The following is a 13,465-nucleotide window of genomic DNA, read 5'->3' on the forward strand; positions in this document are numbered from 1 at the left end:
TCCACGGGATTATAACGCTAAAACACGGGTTTTTATACCCCTAATCGACACAGGACAGATAATTTATAATGTAGATTCATGTTTAATAACAAACAAACAGTTGCGCGTGTTTTCATCTTTTCGTAGTCCGATTCGCCAATATTTTTTCTTTCAATTTTTTTAACTATCTCATAAACGTATATACAACAAATAATAATTGTATCCATATACAAAATTATCATGCTTAATGTGAAATTATTTGCTAGTTAGGTAATTTAATCAAAAGTGCTTATTAATTTAACATATTTACCCACGAAGTTAAAACAACAACTTATCACTTATTAAAACTTACACACACCCCCTCTAGTACAGCGGTACGTCTACGGATTTACAACGCTAAAATCAGTGGTTCGATTCCCCTCGATTGACTCAGCAGATAGCCCAATGTGGCTTTGCAATAAGAAAACACACAAATTTAACTTATAACAATTATATCCTCGCGAGGGTAAAAAAATAATTAGAGACACTCAAGATGTTTATAGAAATAACTTCGAATAATCTATACAAGTAACATCTTTAACATTGTAAAAGTAATTCTACTAAAAGAAAGGTACCTCAACAATACATTTATTGTAAAAAGTAATTATACTGAGAGATAACACAGCAGCATTTATTTATTGTAAAAAGTAATTATACTGAGAGATAACACAGCAGCATTTATTTATTACAATATCTATGTTGGAATATAAAATTCGCTTTTAAAACCTGTATCGATGCTATACACGAAAATACAATGTGTATATTCACATATTAAACGTAAATTTGAAAAGGAAAAGAAATCTAAACAAATATAAAACAAGATAGTAACTCATGTTCAGATAATCGAAACTACTCTTTGAGGATTAACAATTATGTTCGTTTGTCGTTTAAGCACAAAGCTATACAGTGATCTATGGGTGCTTTGCCCAACACGGGCATCGAACCCCGGGTTTCTAGAGTTATAAATACAAAGTCACACCGCTGTGTCACTGAGGGGTGGGGAGTAGTTATCAATATAAAACATTACATTCAATTGGAAAGACATATCCGTCTTGAAAGGTGTTGTCACCGTAACAAGTCCAGGTCTGTTTGGAGCAGAGTATAATTTTAAAGCATGTAACCCACGTTCATGTGAATAATGTCAAAATATTGATTTATTATTGACATGAAAGTCGCAAATTTCTCAAACTCTGAACGCATTTAATTAGAAGTATATGAAGAGGTATATATATATATACGTGCTTAAAACTTTGTGGGATAAATAAACATAGATATGGATACTAGTTGTTTATATTATTTATATTAGTTCGCTAACTTTTCCAAAACTAATCATACAGTTTTGAGTAGAAGAGAGTCAAATATAAGCTACGTTATAAAGAATGAATGTAGTATATACAGAGAACATTTCTGACTCTGAAAACATATTTATTACTGTTTATTTATTACTTTTAAATTTATTACTCTACTTATTACAGTTTTTTAAATTTATTACTCTTTTAAAACATACTTTATCTTAACACATTAGCTTTAAAAATAAACGAAATATAATTACTGTTAATTGCACATTAAGCATTTATTTGGGGGGGGCGCAAAAATCGAATATGAGAAAGAATATTCGAAAACAATGGACAAGTGCAAACAATTTGGGAGTTTCTTTATGTTTCCTTAGGTTCTACGTATCTTCACTCACGCTGGGAATGTTTTCACTGTTACACTCCTTCCACCAAAAGTCGGTCTCGCATTTCCCAGGCAAAGATAGAAGGACACTCCCTTTTGTAGTCGGCTATCCTATTGACTACAGCCGCAGTAGCCACACGAGGCTTACTGCCACCAATAGTCCGAGGCTTGATGGAGCCGGTCTCATAATAACGTCCCAGTATCTTGGAGACGCAGCCATTCGATACCTGAAGTATACGGGAGATATCGCAAGGCCTAGCACCACTGTGGGCCAGCTCCACGATCTTCTGACGAGTCGAGTCTGGTAAAGGTCTTCCATTCACGTACATTCCGCCTAGCTGATTAACCCCACTGTGACCTACAGAGAACGAGGAGAAATCTTCCCAAAATGAAAAAATGTTGAATAAAAAAACCACGAAATTTTACACCTAGCGTCTTAATATGAAAACTTTGCAATAAATAACTTTTGAATCAACTAACTAAGCCGTTTAGATAGTTATGCAGAACATAATAATAATACAATAAAGCAATGCTCACGTTATAACTTCCAGATAAGTCAAATAGAAAACAAGCCATTTGTAGAAATCACATCGAGATTTTTAAATCGTAAAGCGATGAAGCGAGCAAGAAATAAACCACATCAATTTGTAGCGCATAATAAATGAAAACGGAAGCACAGGTTGGTAAAGCATTTTGAAGCAAATTTAAAATCATGTATTTCAACATTCTATAAAAGAATTGGGGCCGGATAAAATTTACAACAGCAATAAATACAATTCGAGTTTTGATGCAGAGCAGAGATATATCAATTTCACTTTGTAACCAACTGATAATTCGTAAATTAATGTTCTCCCCCTAAGCTGGAGGTGAGTTTGCAGTTATAACGCAAAAAATCTAGGGTTCGATTCCTCACGGTGGACAAACCGCCGATGAGTGATTCGGTGTAAATAAGTCCCCCCGGTGGGACAACGGTAAGTTTACGGATTTAAAACACAAAAAATTTGGGTTCGATTCATCGCGGTAAACACAGAAGATAGTCCGATGTAGCTTTGCTCTAAAACAAAAGTCGATATAGATAAAGAAGAAAAATAGTTCGTTCTGTTCACTACATTTTATTTGTTTCATGTCGAGCACAAAGGTACACAACAGACTATCTGTGCTGTATCCACCACGACTTAGGGAATCTGTTTTCTGTTCACTTGTTTTGTTTTGTAAGCCTTTAATCTTAACGCTATACCACTAGGTGGCTATTACACGCTAAATGTAAACACTTGAAATCATGCATTCTCAAGACGGCTGGTACGGGTATTAAAACTTTAATGATAATAAACTACAGAATAAAGTTTCTACCTTCTTAGATCATCCTCAGGTGTTTTCTGTTTTACTTTTTCTTGTTGTTGTTCTTGATGTTAAACTGAAGACGACCTAAGATGGTCGAAATGCTGTTCTCTACTTTATTCTAATAAAAGTTCTAATACCCATACCAGTCGTCTTGAGATACATCTTTACTTCAAGTGGGTTTCTCGTCACCACAAACTCTTCAAATCATCTCACATATTCAGATTATGTTTTTTGGACAAAGAACACAAAAATTTAATGTTCTAACCTTTATGGGGCATCTTCATCGAACACTCTGCTGTTATCATAAACCTGTAAAATCTGTGAGTAGCCGCTGGTCAGTTTTCTCAGAGTGGAACAGCGTGGAGTCGTCACCTGTGAAACAATGGAATGATTAAAGCTAGTTACCGGTGGTATTTTCTCAATAGCTGTTATCACGAGGAACTTAAATTGATTTTCGCACCTCTAGGTGGAAGCGTATTGTGGAGATCTTTAGTAAACAAATCACGTGCTTAGCCTCCCATGATTAACAGTTCCACCTCTGCTGTCAGAACTACGAAACGACTCAATGAACAACATTATTTGGCTGTTGAACAAGGTCTGCTATCTAGCAAGTCAGGTGTACGCGTATGTGGCCTTAATAAACTTAACAGGTTTCTAATTCACGCAATATAAAGAACTGGTGATTTATAATGAATTGAACTGTTGCAATAACTAGCGAAACATAGGAAGCAATAAAAATAATTCACCCCGAAAACAGTTATGTGTTTCAACTTTCATTCATTTCCTCACCTGGAAGGGAGGTCACCTGTTTTAACCACTCTCCCATTATACAGTAGTGTGTTATCTGTGAGTCAGTCTGTAGACTAACACGATGCCACGCAAGGAAGCTTGTCATTGCAGTTTGTACTGTCGTGAGGTCAACAAAAGCGCGAATGCCACGAATCGCGAAAAGAATCATTCACTCTGTAGGTTGCAACATAGTATGACATACAAACTTCCAAAGCAAAAAATAAAATATCTGTTACTCTTAATTTTAGTTTTATTGAATCTTGAAACAAAACACTTTCGGTGGCCCTTTACAAGTACATTTAGTATGTATATATAGATGTTCTAAGACATTATCTAAATTAAACTTAATTAACAATAAAAATAGAAATCATATATTTTTCGGCCACGCAAGGCCAAGTGGTTAAAGCGCTCGACTCGTAATCCGAGGGTCGCGGGTTCGAAACTCCGTCACACCAAACATGGTCGCCCTTTCAGCCGTGGGGGCGTTATGATGTGACGGTCGATCCCACTATTCGTTGGTGAAAGAGTAGTCCAAAAGTTGGCGGTGGATGGTGATGACTAGCTTCCTTCCCTCCAGTTTAATACTGCTAAATTAGAGACGGCTAGCGCAGATAGCCCTCGAGTAGCTTTGTGCGAAATTCAAAACAAACAAACATATTCTTCCAATGATTGCTTAGTGCTAGTAAAGACTGTCCTTAACCCTGATTTACTTAGAAAACTCAGACTGGAACTAAGTTATCAAGTCTCTTATAAGTTGAAAACACAAAATACTTTTTTTTATTATTTATTTACACAGATAATAAAGCATAAAGCAGGTGATATGCAACCAAATTAGTGGTTAAGAAAGTGCAAAACATTTGGCCTGTACCTAAAGCGTTCGAGGCTTCATTGCACGCTTCTTTCAACCATGATAAATTAAAGATATTTATAAAGATTAAGGTAAAATAATATACTTCGTATCCGTACATGCTTCAACAAGTATGAGTCACCTTAGAAAGAAGCGGCAATTACCTTCATCTTTTATGTTTTGATTTTATGGTTGCTTTGTTAATGGTTGGGTTAATTTGACGAACACGTTAGGTAAAAGTGAGATAAAATAATAATTACCGACAAAGATATCTTATCGTTCTAAGGTATCTTGTGGTTCTAAAGCACCTTATGTATCTAAGGCATCGTGTGGTTCCAAGATATCTTTGGTTCTAAGGAATTTTGTGGTTTTAAGACATTGTGTAGTTCTAAGATATCTTCTGGTTTTAAGGAATCTTGTGGTTCCATAGCATTTTTTGATTTTAAAACATCTTATGGTTCTAAAACATATTGTGATTCTAAAGCATTTTATGGTTCTGAAACATCTTGTGGTTCCATAGCATTTTTTTATTTTAAAACATCTTATGGTTCTAAAACATATTGTGGTTCTAAAGCATTTTATGGTTCTTAAACATCTTGTGGTTCCATAGCATTTTTTTATTTTAAAACATCTTGTGGTTCCAAAGCAACTTATGATTCCATGACATCTTGTGGTTTAAAACACCTTCTGGTTCTTTTCAAATCTCTCTTCACGGTTCTTTGTTTCCTACCTCACCAAAACTCAACGAAAAAAATTCTAACCTGAGTAAGTTCGTCATCTTCAGACTTGATATTTCAATTCGATGTTTGGATAGTTAACTAATTCGGTATCTAAATATTTCTCTCACAAAACATCCACGTTCACCGTTGACATGATCGTCCGCAATACTAAAGAAGTTTACTGAAGTAAACATAAACAGCACCAGCAGCTGTTAATTGGAACTTTACATATCATAAGGTCGTGTCGTATAAACAGAATGAACGAACGATGCCAGGCCCGGCATGGCCAAGCGTGTTAAGGCGTGCGACTCGTAATCCGAGGGTCGCGGGTTCGCGCCCGCGTCGCGCTAAACATGCTCGCCCTCCAGGCGTGGGGGTGTATAATGTGACGGTCAGTCCCACTATTCGTTGGTAAAAGAATAGCCCAAGAGTTGGCGGTGGGTGGTGATGACTAGCTGCCTTCCCTCTAGTCTTACACTGCTAAATTAGGGACGGCTAACACAGATAGCCCTCGAGGAGCTTTGTGCGAAATTTCAAAACAAACCAAACGAACGATGCTCGGTTAGAAGCTCCAAATGAAACCCAAAACTCGAGCGCCTTCGAATAGTTCACTGTTCTCCTTCAGAAGAAGAATAATAATTACTACTTTAGTTGGTGAATCTGTGTATTAACTTCTTCGTCTAAAAATGTTTCACTGTCGGTCTGCACACAACCGACAATTACATAATGTCCACGTGCACATTTGCGGTCTCTACGTGAACGACAATTGGTAAGTACACATAACAATAACTCGCTGCCTCTTTATTATTAAAGATAAACGGGAATTTCAAATGAGTTTTTTCCTAATAGAAATATATATTCACTTTTAAATGGGTCAAAACCTACGCACACTTTAAAATATTATATATTTTAAAAATATATAACACCCTTTATATGTTTAAGTGTTAACATCAGGAAATTATTCATGAATATATATTTACTACGTGGTCACAAATGATTGGTCTAAGCACAACCTGCCTTAAGCAGATTTGTACCATTCGAACAGAAACTAAGTACCGCAGTCGCCTTGCTTTGTTCTTTTAACATCACATCGTATCAGAAGCTATATTTCACAGCTGTCATGGAGTCTTCCGTAAACACTACGCCGTCTACAAAACCACCCGTCTGCAATTTTCTTTAAAATTATAACGTGTAAAAAAAACGACTTGTCTCCTGTCAAACTACCTCATGTTAGAAACTGCTAGTAGTTCTTTTGTTTGTTTGTTTTGGAATTTCGCACAAAGCTACTCGAGGGCTATCTGTGCTAGCCGTCCCTAATTTAGTAGTGTAACGCGAGAGGGAAGGCAGCCAGTCATCACCACCCACCGCCAACTCTTGGGCTACTCTTTTACCAACGAATAGTGGGATTGACCGTCACATTAAACACCTCCACGGCTGGGAGGGTGAGCATGTTTTAGCGCGACGCGGGCGCGAACCCACGACTCTCGGATTACGAGTCGCACGCCTTACGCGCTTGGCCATGCCGGGCCCTAGTAGTTCTTAAACACTATACTGTGTTTAAACATTAAACACAGTCTCCAAAACCACTAAACTTATTTAAACAGTAAACACTGTGTCAGAAATAACTCAACTTCTTTAAACACAAAACGCCGTGTCAAAAACTACTTAACTTTTTAAACACTAAACACACTCTCGGAAATCTCTCAGCTTCTTTAAACACTAAAAACCATCTAGAAACCACTCAACTTCTTTAAACACTAAACACCGCGTAGAAACCATTCAACATCTTTAAACACTAAACACCGTGTAGAAACCATTCAACATCTTTAAACATGAAACATTATCTCAGAAAACACTTGTCACAACCATAAGACGATTTTCAAATAATTCCCAACAGAGAAATCGTTTTTAATAACAGCACTGGAGATTATAAGATAATAGAAAACATTAACTTTAGTTTCGTATTGGAAGTTAGAAATTTATATTAACATATTATAAACAACCAAAAATACTTGAAAACAACATAACAACGTCATTAATAAAAAAAACTCATAGAAATTAAAATTCATCAAATGCATTTCTTAAATATATATTTTATCCGTACCAGAGTTGTTGTGTTTTGTTTTATTTCGTTTATCATCAAAATACATGGATTTATTAACAGTTGGAAAAGTTTGGTATTTGCTCGATGTCCAATTGTAAATACTGATGTGTGAAGGTATCTTTAAGTATATAACGTTTTATCGCACGGAATTAGTCCCAAAGACTTAATAATTAAGAATACCATAATATCTATAAATATAAAGTGTACATATAAAGTATGGCTTGTAGGTTAAAAAACATCATACTAGCCTAGTTTTCTTTTCATTTCGCTTATACGTTTTCAAATAGAAGCTGTTCTACTTTACAACTGTAAAATGTCTTAAAGATATTCCCCACCTACATAGCGCTATATGCCTTTTTCTGTCCTCAGCTTGCGTTTACAGCTCAAATAGCTACTGTTATTCATATAACATTTTCCACACTATTCACATAACGTTATATTAATAGGAGAGGGCAAAGGGATTACACACACCATACCAGTGGTGTTCAGAATGCAGACTATCATAATACAGGAGGACGTCTCTTAGCAGCGAAACAGTAGTGGCCTATCACCACAAACATGAGGACATCTCTTAGCAGTGGAATAGGACTGACCTATCACCCCAGCCATGAGGACAGCAGTGGAATAGGACTGACCTGTCACCACAACCATGAGGACAACAGTGGAATAGGACTGACCCATCACCACAACCATGAGGACAACAGTGGAATAGGACTGACCCATGGAATAGGACTGGCCTATCACACAACCATGAGCAGTGGACACCTGTCACAGTGGAATAGGACTGACCTGTCACCACAACCATGAGAACAGCAGTGGAATATCCAAAATATAAGAAGAAAACATTGTTTTATTGTTATCAAATTCACATGCCGGATAAATTTAGATTTCATTTCAATATTACTCTTAATATTTATCCATTAAACAGCTTCCGGATTTCAGTCATCTGCCATAAACACTTTTCGTTATCATGTTGTTGCTTGTTGACACTGTCTGTTTTAAATCAATGGTTCCTGAGACGATACGATCTCCAAGCGTCAAAATAACGAGAGATTATTACACTCTAAAAATAAATGCATATATATATATATATACAGACCCAAAAGCTGTTGTCCAGTTGCGTAGAGATTAATTTTATACACCCAGAGCTCCTGTTTTGTTTCGTCCAGCAGTAGTATTATAATCAGTTTTGTTGGTTGTGATATTTTAAACGTTACAGAACTTGAGGCTGCCTTAGATGACAAGTTACATTGAAACATCGCAAAAGTCCGAAAGAAAAAATAATACTGTCACCAAACTAACGGGTAATTCATACAAAATTGATTCAAAACTAACAAACTAAATATACCAATACTGAAATATTTCAGTTTTTATTGCTTTTCGCCACAGCCATCATGTAATCCGTTATTCGCGAATAATTTTGTTTTTTGTTTGTTTTTTTTAATTTCGCGCAAAGCTGCTCGAGGGCTATCTGTGCTAGCCATCGCTAATTTAGCAGTGTAAGACTAAAAGGAAGGCAGCTAGTCATCACCACCCATCGCCAACTCTTGGGCTACTCTTTTACCAACGAATAGGGAGAATTGACCGTCACATTATAACGCCTACACGGCTGAAAGGGCGAGGATGTTTGGTACTACCTGGATTCGAGCCCGCGACCCTCGGATTACGAGTCGAACGCCTTAACACGCTTGGCCATGCCGGGCCATTCGCGAATAACTATCAAGTTAGGGTTACAAACACAAGTTAAAGCCAAGACGATTTTAATGTTTCCTTATACACTGTCTTATACTGTCACAATATTATGACTTGAATGTTTTCCTCATACACTGTCTATATACAGTCATAATATTGTAATTTGAAGGTTTTTGTCATACACTGTCCTGCACAGTTATAGTGTTAAACTGTCTTTTTCTTTGTTTGTTTTTGAATTTCGTGCAAAGCTGATGAATTGCAATTAATAACAATGTTGTTTAAGTCATTTATGAAACAGGACTTCAGCTACTAATTAACAATACAACATTGTTTATTTTATTTTACTATTGTTTATCTATTGCTACTACTACACTTCAAAAGGTATTTGTATGATACTAAGAAACGGGATAACCATACCCTAGTGGTTTTGTTTGTTTGTTTTGAATTTCGCGCAAAGCTACATGAGAACTATCTGCGCTAGCCGTCCTTAATTTAGCAATGTAAGACTAGAGGGAAGGCAACTAGTCATCACCACCCCCCGCCAATTCTTGGGCTACTCCTTTATCAACGAATAGTGGGATTGACCGTCATATTATAACGCTCCCACGGCTGAAAGGGCAAGCATGTTTGGTGTGACGGGGATTCGAACCTCGCGATTCTTATATTACGATTTGAGCGCCCCCTAACTATCTGGCCATGCCGGATCCTCTTTGTCTTTGTACTTATGCAACAGTTACTATCTGAAATGATGTTACATATTTTGCCTCCCACTTGTATAGCAGTAACCCTGCGTATTTACAACGCTAAAAATCAGATGTTCGATTCCCCTGGGTGGGCTCAGCAGACAGCCTGACTATAAGAAACCCACACATACATGTTACGTGAAAGTACTTTGTACATGTATGTATTTGTTTCTGACAACGTAAGATACGTGTTTGTTTGTTATGAATTTTACGCACAGCTACACAAGGGCTATCTGCGCTAGCCGTCCCTAATTTAACAGTGTAAGACTAGAGAAAAGACAGTAGTCATCACTACCCACCGCCAACTCTTGGGCTACTCTTTTACCAACGAATAGTGGGATTGACCGCACATTATAACGCCCCCACGGCTGAAAGGGTGAGCATGTTTGGTGTGACCGAGATTCGAACCCGCGACCCTCGGATTACAAGTCGAACGCCTTAACACGCTTAGCCATGCCGGGCCCTGTAAGTTAGCTATAATTCTGTTATTTACAATTTAAATGTTTTCGCTTGTAAAACTACTCCATTTTTGGATCAAAAACACATAATTTCAGTTACTTTAAAGTATCTACAAAAGAAACAAACAAAAATAGTGGACAAGTTTTAACCGCAATCATAACTTAATAGGTTTATAACACCCAAAGCTTCACCTCTACGGACAGTTTTGTTATTGAAAAATAAAGACAAAATTCACCAGGTGTTTTTAAGAAAACATATCCAAATACAGGAACAAACGAATTAAACATCGGATCTTCTGTTTTCTAATAAAAATAACACAATCGGTTTTTAATTGATATCTCTGCACGAGCTCGAGGTGTGCACGTTTTCTCAACGTCTGTTTGACGGCCCACAACGACCCAAATTTGCGGATTCACACACGTTGAATGACGTTGGGAAACTTTACCTTCCTGTAAAACTAACTTACTGTCACTGAATTTTTTTTCGTTAAATAACACATCACCTTCGTTGTGTATGTATATCACCTTAAAAGGTTGATGAGTACAGTATTGACAAATACAATTAACTGGGGCGTCAAAAAGTTTATCAGTGTTCTTTTAGCCCCTACCTCAGGGAGAGGGCAACTCTAAATACATTTGTCATTACTGACAGTTGTTACTTTGAGGACGAGTGGTTGAGATTTTACAGATGGAAACGGCTCGTCCGCGATTTCTCTCTCGCTCGTTTTTCTAAAGTAGCTAAAATATCGTACTAATAGTGAGCTAACTACATCATTCTATATGAACCTCCACGCCAATTATGAATGGATGAAGAGAAGACCCTGTATTCGTGTTAACTAAATCATTCTATATGAACTTCCACGCCAATCATAAATGGATGAAGAGAAAACCCTGTATTTGTGTTAACTAAATCATTCTATATGAACTTCCACGCCAATCATAAATGGATGAAGAGAAGACCCTGTATTTGTGTTAACTAAATCATTCTATACGAACTTCCACGCCAATCATAAATGGATGAAGAGAAGACCCTGTATTTGTGTTAACTAAATCATTCTATATGAACTTTCACGCCAATCATAAATGGATGAAGAGAAGACCCTGTATTTGGGACCCTAAAGTACGTAGCTTAATTTTACCGACAAAATGCTGCGACGCGAGTGTACGAGATGGTTTTAAAACACTTTGTTTCTCTTTATTTACGTAGAACATCCAAATAATCATTGTGTTTCTCTTTATTTACGTGGAACATACAAATTATCATTGTGTTTCTCTTTATTTACGTGGAACATCCAAATTATCATTGTTTTTCTTTTTATTTACGTGTAACATCCAAATGATCATTGTGTTTCTCTTTATTTACGTGTAAAATCCAAATGATCATTGTATTTCTCCTTATTTACGTGAAACATCCAAATGATCATTGTGTTTCTCTTTATTTACGTGTAAAATCCAAATGATCATTGGATATGATCCAATTGGAACATTTATCATCTTTTACCGAAATTTTCTCGGTACTGTCGTCATTTGTTTTGAAACTATTCGCAATAACAAATTATTCAATTCTTCCTAAGATTACACACACCTCTTAAACAAAAAAAAAATGGTTAAAAAATTTGCCGAAAGGTTTTCACCGAAATTTTGATTTCTACTGATAAGTTGTTGTTGTTGTTTTGAATTAAGCACAAAGCTACACAATGGGCTATCTGTACTCTGCCCACCACGGGTATCGAAACCCGATTTTTAGCGTTGTAAGTCCGCAGACATACCCCTGAGCCACTGGGGGGCACTACTGATAAGTGGAATACTGAGGAGGAACGTCACCCTTTGGGTGTGACCCTACGGAGTCACGTGCACGTTGTACAATATTAAACTGATTCATATTCAGTCGATTTGTTTCCAGTAAATAATTTAGCTGCCTCGCATTTTATGTTTTATCCCAATTTGTAGCAATGTATGAATAAGGCGTCATAATTTGTAATAATTTGAACAAGTAACATTTCGCACAGAAAACTTTAATCTCATACGTTTAAAAACTAATTATTATGTCACTAATAACGTGTTACTGATACTGGTTCACTTAGGCAGTTTCTCATTTCTTCAGAACTGTACATATTTTAACACAGTTTACGGCCCTTTGAAATACATAAATATCAGTTTCGTAACGCTCATTTACGTAAGTTCACAAACTCCACTGCAGGATGTATTTATATATGGACTTTCTCTATTAGCTCACGGACTTAGGACTTTTATTACAGTAGTGTTTCTGGGAGTTTGTTAAATTTCTATGATTCTAGTTGGTATAATAATTCTATGATGTTACAAGAATAGGGTTTTATTAACTTTATAATCCCTTACGATCTCTCTTTTACGACTTATTTTTATCAATTGGTGTGCTTTACTAATTAGGCCTGAAGGTCTATATAAGCTGGTTAAATTTAAACAACAGCCAGCAAATGGTAAATATACGTAATTATTTCGTACGATAACATTTATTTATTACTTCTGTAGGGTATAAAAGACGGTACCAGATACGTACCAAGTTGTATATTATAGTTCACACACTAAGTGTACATTTTTACACTGATTTTAGGACTCATCTCACCGTACACAGAATTACATACAGATCAAAAACTAGCTTATTGTGTCTGTTGATTCGTTAAGCCTTATAAGTACATAAAGTAATATATCCGTTATCTGTAATATCTTTTAACTTACAGGTCATCCTCTCATGATCACACGTAACCAGTACATAAAGTAATACATCCGTTATCTGTAATATCTTTTAACTAAGAGGTCATCCTCTCATGATCACATGTAACCAATACATAAAATAATATATCCGTTATCTGTAATATCTTTTAACTAAGAGGTCATCCTCTCATGATCACATGTAACCAGTACATAAAGTAATATATCCGTTATCTGTAATATCTTTTAACTGAGAGGTCATCCTCTCATGATCACATGCCAACAAAAGTAATATATCCAGTACATTAACTAAAAGTATCCTTTCATATAACCAGTCCGTTATATGTATCATATGATTGTAACCAATGCATAAAGTAATATAACTG

General features: G+C 36.2%; 1 pseudogene across 1 annotated transcript in view; it reads right to left on the bottom strand.

Annotated features, from left to right (window-relative positions):
- LOC143256491 (paired box protein Pax-6-like) overlaps positions 1-13,465 on the bottom strand; it is a 327,851-nt pseudogene that overhangs the window by 294,249 nt on the left and 20,137 nt on the right. Inside the window, exons 2-3 of the transcript XR_013031384.1 lie at positions 3,302-3,408; positions 1,709-2,053 (exon numbers count right to left, since the gene is read on the bottom strand). The product of XR_013031384.1 is annotated as a paired box protein Pax-6-like (transcript). The remainder of the gene's footprint in view (positions 1-1,708; positions 2,054-3,301; positions 3,409-13,465) is intronic.

This window comes from Tachypleus tridentatus, chromosome 7 (assembly GCF_004210375.1).
Source record: "Tachypleus tridentatus isolate NWPU-2018 chromosome 7, ASM421037v1, whole genome shotgun sequence".
Lineage (NCBI taxonomy): Eukaryota > Metazoa > Arthropoda > Merostomata > Xiphosura > Limulidae > Tachypleus > Tachypleus tridentatus.